Raw genomic sequence first — 12,196 nt, forward strand, 5'->3', positions numbered from 1 at the left:
TCCACCCACACAGTTGGAGCAGCTGACCTCAGGGCCTATCATTTGACAGATGGAGGTTACTGTCTTCCTTGAGAGATGGAACCTCCTTCGGCACTGAGCCTCAGACAACTGAGGTAGCTGCATTGCTGTCTGTAAACCCTGGCAGCAGGTTAGTGGCGTCTTCTGCAGCCCCTTCTACCTTGCACTTCCTGTTGGCCCTGCGCCCCTTGTGCCCGTGCCTGTCCTCCCAAAGGTGGCTCCCCTGGAGGCTGACTATGAACTCCTGGCCTCCTCCCCATTCTGGCCCTCTCTTTCTCCTCAGAGGAGGTGCCTCCAGTAGAAAGCACAATCCCCATTCCCAGATATGGGAAAGCTGTCTGAAACCCGCAAGGCCCCAAGAATTAAGTTTCCTCCAGAGTCCTGACCTGAAGCCTACTATTCCTGTCAAAGCAGCTCTGAAGTGATTTGAAGTTCTCCTGTTCACATAAGCAAGTAGCAGTAGGTTTATAAAGTAAATTACTAACAACTTACATTTGCGAGCCTGCTCACCCCTCTTATCCCGCTCGTGGATGAGGTTTTTAAAAATGTGGCCTACCCACCTGCCCATTGTGCCCATGTGACGCACTGAAAATGGCACGGGCTGTGAAAAATCACTGCGTATTACTGCCTCAAGGGTCTTAAGTGACCTGTTAATTAATGGCGGACATGCCTTGGAAATATTGCGAAGGCACATGGTGACGTTGGGACGCACACCCAACATCACAGTGCATCATTTTACGTGTCGGCATTTCGGGCCCGCCCCCATGCACTGATAGCAAAATTCTGGCCCGCCTTGCTAGAGCAGGGCTTCTGTACTCACTAACCCTGCCTCCCTCATCCCTGATTATCCTTCAATATCTGGAAAGCTGCACATAACCAGACATTATGAACATACGAAATTGACCAGTATGAAAAGACCAGCTGCTCCATCAAGCCTACCCCACACCTTGCCCATCTTTCCTCTCTTGCCCCCACCCCCCCCACCCGCACCCCCCACCAACAAACGCCTCATATAATCTCCCGAGAAAGGCAAAAAAAACACTCAAGGTCAATCAGGGACAAATACACTGGCAAATTCCTCTCTAACCCCTTCATTGCTTCCCCAGGCAATCAAAAGCAATCCAGGAGATCATGTGGACCAAATATTATCTGTAAAGATATTGTTCCTCTGCTAATATTGTCACTATCCATGCTGTCTTACATAGTCAAGCTCTGATAATCCTTTAAGCAATCTCTATATGTTACATGTAGATTTGCATTTCCGTCACCTACATACTAAATCCATTTGCCAAAACCATTTAATCAGCCACATTCACCAATTAATTCAGAACTGTAAGTAATATTGGTCAAAGCCATGCAATTTAAAATATAACTACACACTTTCGAAAATGTGTTAGTGAACATGTGGCGGGCGCTTAAAATCAGATAACAGGAAGGTAGGTTTAGCACCAATCTTTTCACTTCAGCTGTCGTGATAATTTGAGTTGGATGTCTCCTTTTCTAAGTGTGAAATGGGCCACAGGCAGAGAACATCTCATTTTGGAAGCGAAGCCATATACAAGTGGTGTACTTTGTTTATCCCATGCTATGACTGGAATTGTACCAACAGATAGCTTAAGTTGGTGTTGCACAATGTGTAGTACAGATATTTAGTTAATTGTCTGAAGAGCGATTCTGATATATACATACTGATGACCAATTTAAGATTGTCAGTCAGGCTCTCAGTGTGGCTCATTTGCATGTACTGTAAGCTACATATATTAATACACAGGGACATGTTCTTTGTAGACTGAAAGAACATGTACACACATTGCACCTGTTTCAACTGAACAAAATAAGTGATAGCCATTTGCTGGTTCATTCCTCAGGGCAATGTCTTGACCAATCAGAGTTAAGCTGCCTGGTTTACATTTCAAACAATTGTCACTCACCATTATAATAAACGCAAAATACTGCGGATGCTGGGAATCTGAAACAAAAACAAAAAAAGCTGGAAAAACTCACCAGGTCTGAGAGCATCTGCGGAGAGAAACACAGTTAATGTTTCGAGTCCGTATGACTCTTCATCAGTCATACAGACTTGAAACGTTAACTGTAGTCCTCTCTGCAGATGCTCTCAGACCTGCTGAGTTTTTCCAGCTATTTTTGTTTTTTGTGTCAGTCACCATTAACTGATGCATTCTCCATGGCAACACCTCTACCAATCACAGTCTATTTGCCAAACAATCAACACTCCCTTTTCATTCAGTATAAAGTTTTGCTTCTTCTGACATTGGTATTCTTGTGATTGTCCTGATAAGGGCAAGATGAAAAGCTCTTTGATGTTAACATTGCACCCTCCACAGCCTATCTATCTACCAATAACGTTCCTAGCCCCCTGCTATTGCATCCACCAACGAAGCTGTTGCCATGGCTCCTGGAACCATGGCCAACAACCAATGTAAGTTGGCATCTAGACGTAGTTGCTACTTTGTTGCCACAGATCCTGTGAGAGCTGAAAAAAATTTAACCCACCCTTCCATGTGGATTGCTATTACTGTGTGAATTTTTGTGTGTGGTATAAATGCAATGGCATTTTTGAGATACAACATTCAGATTTTTGGTACAGCACCAAATTCAAATTCAAAAATCACAAGTTAAGCAGCTCTGCAAAGGATTGTCTATATCTAGAAAATAAAGTAATAATCCAAAGTATTGACATGTTGGCAATGTCCCAACAACACTACCTGCTTATTATAGCTTACAACTGTTTCAGGAAATCCGCTCTTTAGTTTGACTAAAAGGTTGCAATTTTCAATCAAACTACTGCATTGGGTCTGTGAGACACAGTCAATATTAGATCAGCACAAAATAACCCTGACAACTCATTGAAATAATTCAGTGATGATCCATAGAAGGTCCCTAGTTTGACCACTGTTCTGTTGAGAGCTATATGATCTCAGGTGGGTTGGCAAGGGGATGCTAAGAATGTCTGCAGTATTGTCACTTTATTGGGGAGTGGAGAACCAGCTTGCATTTAATTAGACTGGGTGTTAAGACCATAAGACCATAAGACATAGGAGCAGAAGTTAGGCAATTTGGCCCATCGAGTCTGCTCCGCCATTCAATCATGGCTGATAAGTTTCTCAACCCCATTTTCCCGCCTTCTCCCTGTAACCTTTGATCCTCTTACCAATCAAGAACCTATCTATCTTGGTCTTAAATATACTCAATGACCTGGCCTCCACAGCCTTCTGTGGCAATGGATTCCATAGATTCACCACTCTCTGGCTAAAGAAGTTTCTCCTCATCTGTGTTCTAAAAGGTCTTCCCTTTACTCTGAAGTTGTGCCCTTGGGTCCTAGTCTCTCCTACTATTGGAAACATCTTCCCCCACATCCACTCTATCCAGGCCTTTCAGTATTCTGTAAGTTTCAATCAGATCACCCCTCATCCTTCTAAACTCCATTGAGTATAGACCCAAATTCCTCAAACATTCCTCATATGTTAAGCCTGGGATCATTCTCGTGAACCTCCTCTGGACCGTCTCCAGGGCCAGCACATCCTGCCTGAGATATGGGGCCCAAAATTGCTCACAATATTCTAAATGTGGTCTGACCAGAGCCTTATAAAGCCTCAACATCATATCCCTGGCAAGGGGATGCTAAGAATGTCTGCAGTATTGTCACTTTGTTGGGGAGTGGAGAACCAGATTGCATTTAATTAGAGTGGGTGTTGCTTCCACAAGCAATAAAATGAGGCTTTATTTCATATATTGTACATGTGTGCTATAACTCTCAGGCTGACACTGGGGTCAGCCAGGCAATATCACATGTATATTGGCTCATATTGTAATTTTGTATGGCTTAAGTTGAAAAATTTAGAAAGAGCAAATGTGAGGGCCTAAACATTTAAATCAACTCCAAGAAGGTATAAAAAGTGCTCTGATCTAACAGGTCTTTGCAAAGGCATAAACAGTTTTTGTACTCCATGTCATGTCAAACTCACATGACATGACACTACCTCGTCAGGGGAATAGGGCGTCCTCACACACTACTTCTCTCCATACAGAGGCACTGAAGTTATACTGCAATTTCAACAATTTGCAAAGCAGAAACAAACTCATAACAATCCTAAAGTTATAGCATAAATCCACATTTGGATCAAGTGAATACTCTCTGGTCCAATGGTGATCCTCCCTATATGTGATAATGAAAGAACACAAACATACTTTGGAACCATAGCAATCCATTTTGTCACAACATCTACAAAAACTTGATTGATAAACGAGCCTGCTGTTGCATTCAATACTGCAAGATTTTGTTGCTTGGGTTACACACACGCATATATCCATTTGCCACTGCAAAGTCTGCCTTTAGTCACTTAAAGATTCACTTAATAGGCTAAGAACATAAGAGCATAAAAAGTAGGAACAGGAGTAGACCATTCGGCCTCTTGAGCCTGCTCCGCCATTCAATAAGATTATGGCTGATCTTCTTGTGTTTCGATTTCCACATTCCCATCTAACCCTGGTAACCTTTGATTTCCTTGCCTAACAAAAATCTATCTACCTCTGCCTTAAAAATATTCAATGGCCCCTCCTCCACCACCTTCTGAGGCAGCGAGTTCCAAAGTCGCAAAGGGCAACCCATAAGTTTAAAACAGTGGTAACTAGTTCTGATATTTTGTAGTTAACAAACAACATATGTTTGCATAACCTTCAATCCTTCTTAAGGTGCATTTGTGATATCTTTTGCAGGACAGAAACACTAATGCACATACATGGAGTTCTAGTATCCAACTTAACGGTTTTATTCTGGTTTACTCAGAACTGTAGCTACACAGGTGACCACAAGAGTGTGTAATTACGCTCCTCTCTCCTTAAATGAAAAAAGTTCAAATTCTACACAACTTATATATTTTTCTTGTTTTTCCATTTATTTACAAATCTAATTTAATCACAGGTTTTCTATTCCTATACTGCCTTTCTTGGCCCCAAACTTTCAGAATTTGGGGAGGGACCTTGACTCATCGTGGTCTGAGTCTGAGGAGAAGTTTTCTCCAACATAGACTTATTTTGACCACGACATTCAATTGAATTTTCCACTTCAGACATGACGCTGGGCGGGATTATCTGGCCTGAATCTTCCAGTCCCACTGAAAATCAAAGGACTTTTGGCTGGGCTGTCAAATCTCCCATGGCGGGTCCTGCCATGACGGGGCTGGAAAATCCCAGCCTCTGTGTGACTCTGGCTCAGATCTGAACTGTTTTCAGGCACAAATTGTGTTGGAGTAACCACTGGTACTCTGCTCTTATCCCAGCTATCCAATTAATCAGATTCATTTGATTCAACGCAAATTCCTTCTCCTTCAAGAACATCTGAAGGTAAAACATGATCTATATGTACAAACCTAACCTTTCCACTACCAAACATCTTTACCAACACATAGTTTCACAGCCACTGGTAGCCACTTCAACCACTTATGACAATATTCTTTCACCTTAACTTTCTAGTTCAACTTCAGACTTCTTTCTCTCACTCTACCTTTATCATGACTTTGTTTCTGCCTGAATTTGTTTGTTTTCTATTCACTGTGTTAAATGTGGCTTCAGCAATGAAAGCCTTGTTCTAGGGGGCTTTCTAAGAAAAAATTCAGCTGGAGTTCTGCTGGATACTGTGAGGTATGATATGATAAATAAACAAAAATTTGCCAATTTGCAATTCACCAACAACTGACAGTTCTTCCAATTTGTATCTAGCATTTTCTTAACAAGAGCCTGCTTAACGATTTATGCTTTGCGCCCTGCTGTTCCATTTGAAGCAGGATGATATGGTGGAATGCTAGTGTTTTTACCATGTTCATTTTTATGAATTTTACAAACTCTACTGAACAAAACTGAGGACCATTGTCAGACACAATTTCCCGTGGAAACCCATAAGCAGCAAACAAACTATGTGAAATATCTAGAGTTTTGCTAGTTCAATTCATCAGCAACCTCTCAACCCACTTTGAATGGTTATTTATCACAATGAAATTCTGCAAAATATATGTGCATCCTGGTGGCTTCTTTTCTATTGTTTGACATACTCAACACCGTTTCACTGTGTCTTCTATGTCCTTATCTAAGCCTGCCAGGGAAGATAGCTTCTTGCTAGACTCTTTGTCAAGCTCATCCCGAAGTGTTGATCATTAAGATCGAAGAGCAACTGCAATCTCTACCTTTCAGGAATTAAAAGTCTGGCTCCCCACGTAACACAACTTTGATAAACTGACAACTCATTCTTATGCATAAAAGATGGCCTGATTTCTAAATCCAGTATCTGTGTTGACCACCCACTTGTGATATAGTTGTGCTCTCTTGCCAATGCAGTGTCCCTGTGGGTTGTTTTGCTAATTGCATCTGCTGTGACTGGCAACCGGGATTTTCCAGCCCCGCCATGGCGGGGTTGCCACGTGGGATGCGGCAGGGCAGCCAACAGTCCATTGACTTTCAGCAGGACTGGAAGATCCTGGTGGTGGGCAGGGCAGGAAATCCCCAGCCATCTTCCCTATTGGGCTCTATCTCCGATAGGGATGGCAATCTAGACATCACATTAGCATTACAATGATTTCCCGATTATCCGTTTACAAGGTTGTACTGATAAGCAAGAAAAACCAAAGCCCATCTCTGTGTTCAGGCTGCAACTAAAGTGTGTACTGGAGATTTTGGATTCAGAATAGCCAACAGTGGCTAATGATCAGCTTTGAATGTGAAACTATAACCATACAAGTATTAATGATATCTTTTGATTCCAAAAATCAAAGACAATGGGCGGAATCGTCTGTGTCTGCTGGCATTGGCCATGTTCGATATTGTGAGTGGACAATATGGTGAGGAGGACAAAAATTGTTTTCACGACACCATAAAACCAATTTGCGATCGTCCTCTCAGCCCGTCAATGGCAGGCCGTGTTTCCTGGCATTGGATGTCGGGAATTTCATTGTAATACATCAGCATGTATGGCTAGCCCGCCGGACTCATCCGCTCTGCCGGATCGTCCACCCACATAGGCATGATTGCACACGACCTGTTTCACAACAGCATATAATAGGCATGCAGCGGGCTGCACTTTGAGAGGAACTCAGAGGTGAGTGCACAGTAACGTTGCAGCTCACTTGTGAGGGACGCCTGTTGGACTTCAAGGTTGATGGGCATTGTAGGGGGTCAAGGGCTGCCCTGCGGTTGAGGCAACTTTGGGTGGGGGGCAAAGGCTGCCCTGCGGTTGAGGCAACTTTGAGGGGGCGGCAAATACTGCCCTGCAGTTGAGGTGACTTCAGGGGATGGGCAAAGGCTGCCCTCTGGTTGAACATAGCGCACAAGCACATGCGTGGTGGCGATATTGTAGGCAAAGGAAGCGGCCACGCATTAGGGAAACCCTGTATAAAGTGACCAGCTGAGACAGTTCAGGCACAGCCACATTGATATGATTGGAGTCGGGCCTCTAGCTTATCTGCCCACTCAAGCAATGCAAGGCCATCAAAGTGCCACCAAGTGCTCCAGATCTTCTCACCCCTCGGGTACAGACTGCAAACTAATAAGCGTTTTAGTGCACTGCAGAACAGTGGGATGACTGGGCATGTTGTACAATCTCCTTGCTAAAGCTGGCCATTGTGCTGTCACTGGTGGAGGCACTCACAGCCGCTTGCAATGTCATCCCCCTGGTTTGGACCAATCTCCCCCTTGGTTCAGGCTAACAGTGCAGCCTTGCAGGAGAATGCCTGCACCTAAGCTGAGAGCACAGCATGCAATGGGCAAAGCTGCTGCCAATCGGTCAGGTGGAGTGGGACAGAGGAGGGTGGGATTTCAGGCAGCCAAGCAGCGCACTGTTCTCTGGCCATCTAAGTGGTGGCCAGCACTCTCCAGGATGTGTTAAGGGGCCTTCAGACTTAACCAAGAGAGTTTCTTAATACATCCATGCTAACCCACGTGTCTCTCTCTTTCATCCTGCAGGAGGAGCACATCAGGATCATGGAGACTTGTGAACTAGCTGTATGCCTCGTGCTGTACAGAAAGTGAAGGCGATGGAGAAGCGAATGACTGAGGTGCCTGGCCCTGCTGGGGCAGGAGCAGCATCGTCTGGAAGAAGGGGCAGCTGGGATTCCCGCACACGCTGCTGAAGAGTCACAACGAGCCATCACCGCTCAGCGCTTAGCTAGAACCTGGGTCCATAGACGCAGCCTTTCATTCTTGCAGATGACCGAGAACCAGTGTCGCCGAAGACTGCGCATGCCTAGGGAACTGGTCGGTCACACCTGGCAGCTACTGCAGGATTTGGCGCCACGAGGACTTGGAGGGGATCCACTACCGGTGGCCATGAAAGTGAAAGCAATGCTCAATTTCTACGCCACTGGTTCCTTTCAGGAACAGGTGCTCTCTGTGGGATATCACAAGCCTCCGCCCACAAATGCATCTATTAGGTCATAGGTGCCATCTTCACAAGACCACACAACTTTGTGATTTCACCCGTGACTAGGAGAACCAGGATGCAAGAGCAATTGGATTGACCCAGACCTTAGGTTTCCCACAGGTGCAGGGTGTGGTCGACTGCACTCACATAGTGCTCAGATCTCCGTTGCAACACGTAGTCAACTATGTCAACTGCAAGGGATTGCATGCACTGAATGTCAGGGGATGATGTAGATGGACTGGTAAGATGGGCAGAACAGTGGCAAATGGAATTTAATCCTGGGAAGTTTGAGGTAATGCACTTGGGAGGACTAACAGAGCAATGAACAGTAGGACCCTAGGAAGTACAGAGGATCAGAGGGACCTTGGTGTACATGTTCATAGATTCCTGAAGGCAACAGCACAGGTAGATAAGGTGGTTAAGAAGGCATATGGGATACTTGTCTTTATTAGCTAAGGCATAGAATATAAGAGCAGGGAGGTTATGTTGGAACTACATAAAACACTAGTTAGGCCACAGCTGGAGTACTATGTGCAGTTCTGGTCACTACACTATAGGAAGGATGTGATTGCACTGGTGAGGATGCAGAGGAGATTCACCAGGATGTTGTCTGGGCTGGAGTGTTTCAGCAATGAAGAGAGTCTGTATAGGCTAGTGTTGTTTTCCTTAGAGCAGAGAAGGCTGAGGGGTGACCTGATAGAAGTATACAAAATTACGACGGGCATAGATAGAGATAGATAGGAAGAAACTTTTCCCTTTAGTGGAGGTGTCAATAACCAGGGGGCATCAATTTAAGGTAAGGGGCAGGAGATTTAGAAGGGATTTGGGAAAAAAAATTTTCATCCAGAAGGTGATTGTAATCTGGAACACACTGCCTGAGGGGGTGGTAGAGTCCTCATAACATTTAAGAAGTATTTAGATGAGCACTTGAAACACCATAACAGACAAGGCTATGGGCCAAGTGCTGGAAAATGGGATTAGAATAGATAGGTGCTTGATGGCTGGCACGGACACTATGAGCTGAAGGGCGTGTTTCTGTGCTGTATAACTCTATGACTCTATGACTCTACGACACTCAGAGAGAATGACGGAACTCTGTGACGCCTGCCCACAGCATTCTGGCAGCAATGACAAGCACTGTGGATCTGCAGACATCAGTAATGTGTCCAGGGATTGTATGGCTGGATCATCACTTTGGTCTGAAGGCTGCATAAAGCACAGGGAAGAGGTCCTGGACTGAGAGACATGCCTTTATCTTGTTCAGAAAAGTTTGATATCTGAGTGACACGAATGCTGCTCATCAGAATAAGGTGCCATCACTGAGGCCATAGTTGGCCTCCAACAGTGTGTACACGAGATTGATGCAGGGCAGCTCGATCTCACACCAGCTACCCCTTCTCCTCAAAGAGTCAGCCAAGGTCCCTTGGGCACCCATAGGGAGGAGGATCAGCAGGTGCACACCCCAGGCCATCCACCTAGGTGACGCCGGGAGTGTCCAACCCATTGCTGATCACCGCTGCCAGTGCCTCCCAAGCCAGATTGGTGATGCTGCTGCCCATACTGCTGCTAGAGCGAGGGTAGAGGACACCATGGTGATCCTCCACTGCGTCCAAAAGACGCCCAAGGGATGCATCATTGAACCTGGGGTCTGCAGTCTTTTTTGCCTTTTGGGGCCATCCTGTCTTCCGTGCAGCAGTCATGGGCTGGAAACACTGAGAGGTGTGCATGTGGCTGGACTTTAACTGTGGCGCCTGGCATGATGAGGTGGCAAGCTGATGGCGTGGTGGGCAAATGAGAGCCCACTTGCCATGGAAACAGCGAATTTCCTGGGAATGCATAATTAATGCAGTGGGTTTGGGATGATATGGTGTGAAAAGCTGCCATTGCAGCTGGCGGGTAAAACTGCACTTAGTGCAAATCTGGGATGATTCTGCCCAATGCTTTGGTTTGCCAGTCTCACTTGGCAATCATGTTGTCTTGCATTGTGAATTTCACTTCTTTGCGAAAAAGCTCATTCCAATTTGACTTCAGTGCCATTGACCAGTTTCTTCCTAACAAGGCTGCTTTTTCATCCTTCACTACAAAGTTGGACAATTTTGCACATTGCTCTTTGTATGTGACTGGAATCAACACATTTCCTAATCTGGGGATTTTCTCTCCTCCATAACTTTGTAATTCCATGTGCAAATTCTCTAGCTGATGCTGAGTCAACATTTCATGGTATGGTGATTCAGGAATCACACTAACTGATGAACCCATGTCAACCTCCATTTTTACCACAGCTCCATCCAACACTACTTGGAATACAAAGCCTGGGAAATTTCCAGGGGACATCCTTGTGCTTCAGATCGTATGGGTCTTAATCGACCTGGTGATGTTCAACAACAATATGGGTGAGTGACTGCCATTTCCTCCAGCCAGAATTTTCCCCATTTACATGCTTTTGACTTGGCTTGGCAAGATGACTCTTTCTTGTTTCATGGGATGGGGTTTGCTGGCGAAACCAGCATTTGTTGCCCATCCCTAATTGCCCTTGAACTGAACATTTCAGAGGACACTTAAGAGTCAACTACATTGCTGTGGGTCTGCAGTCACATGTAGGCCAGACCAGCAGGTTTCCTTCCCTGAAGGGCATTACTGAACCAGATGGGTCTTTATGACAATCAATGATAATTTCATAGTCACTATTACTGAGATAAGCTTTCAATTCCAGATTTATTAATTGAACTCAAATTCCACCAGCTGCCATGGTAGGATTTGAACCCCTGTCTCTTTTCCCCAGAGCACACGCCTGGGCCTCTGGATTACTAGTCCAGAGACATTACCAGTATGCCACCTTCACACATAAACAATTCCGTGCCCAATGTTGGCCTAAGCACTGCTAACAGGATTTTGCAGTACTGCCACTACTAACTGCCTCTGTTGGGTACCTTCTGCTTACTCAGCTGGAGCTTATTCAGCAGACGACTGTCGACTGTTAATTCAAACTCCTCTCGGCTCACATTCTGCTATACCCATGGACAACGCTGTTTGCCAAGCCATGTCACAAGTTAACTTTGGCAATGTCAGCAGCTTACTGTGAATGTGTTCACTTCTTAAACTGCACACAGATCTGACCCGTAATGCTCTGTCTTGAAATTCTCCAAAATTACAATGAATGGACAGCTTTTTAAACTCTCCAATGTCCTCACTGGCAACTGATTCCTTGTTCCAAACCAATAACTTTCTGCAATCTCCAACAGCTTGAGATGTTAGTGCTGCTGAAGCTTATACAAAATGTCCAAGAATGGCATGTCTTTTGGTCTAACTGGGGTGAGCAAATTCTTGAGCACTTCATACACTTCAAGGCCTGCTTCAGTCAGAAATATCAACTTTTCCTTTCCTGATCCTGAATTATCAGGATCTTTGAGGGTATTATTAACAGTGAAAAACATCTCTAGTCGATCCACGTACTCTTGTCCATGACTATAATCTGCAAGTCGCCTAATAATACTTGTTGATGCAGACATCTTCGAAGGTCTGTCCACCCAAATGTACAAACAGCCTTTTCTCTAAGACCAGATTTTAAAGCCTATTTCTCAGCAAAAAAAAACCTTGCAGTTCCTCTGCTGGTTTGCTGGAAGTTTCTGCAACCAAATTTGTTCGGCTACAGAATCCATTAATCCTAACCTCATTGCCAGACTGTGAGGACAGAAACACTAGTATATTGTACAAGTGCAATATGCATTCTTTTGGATATTGAAGGTTTGG

This window comes from Carcharodon carcharias, chromosome 3, assembly GCF_017639515.1.
Source record: "Carcharodon carcharias isolate sCarCar2 chromosome 3, sCarCar2.pri, whole genome shotgun sequence".
NCBI lineage: Eukaryota > Metazoa > Chordata > Chondrichthyes > Lamniformes > Lamnidae > Carcharodon > Carcharodon carcharias.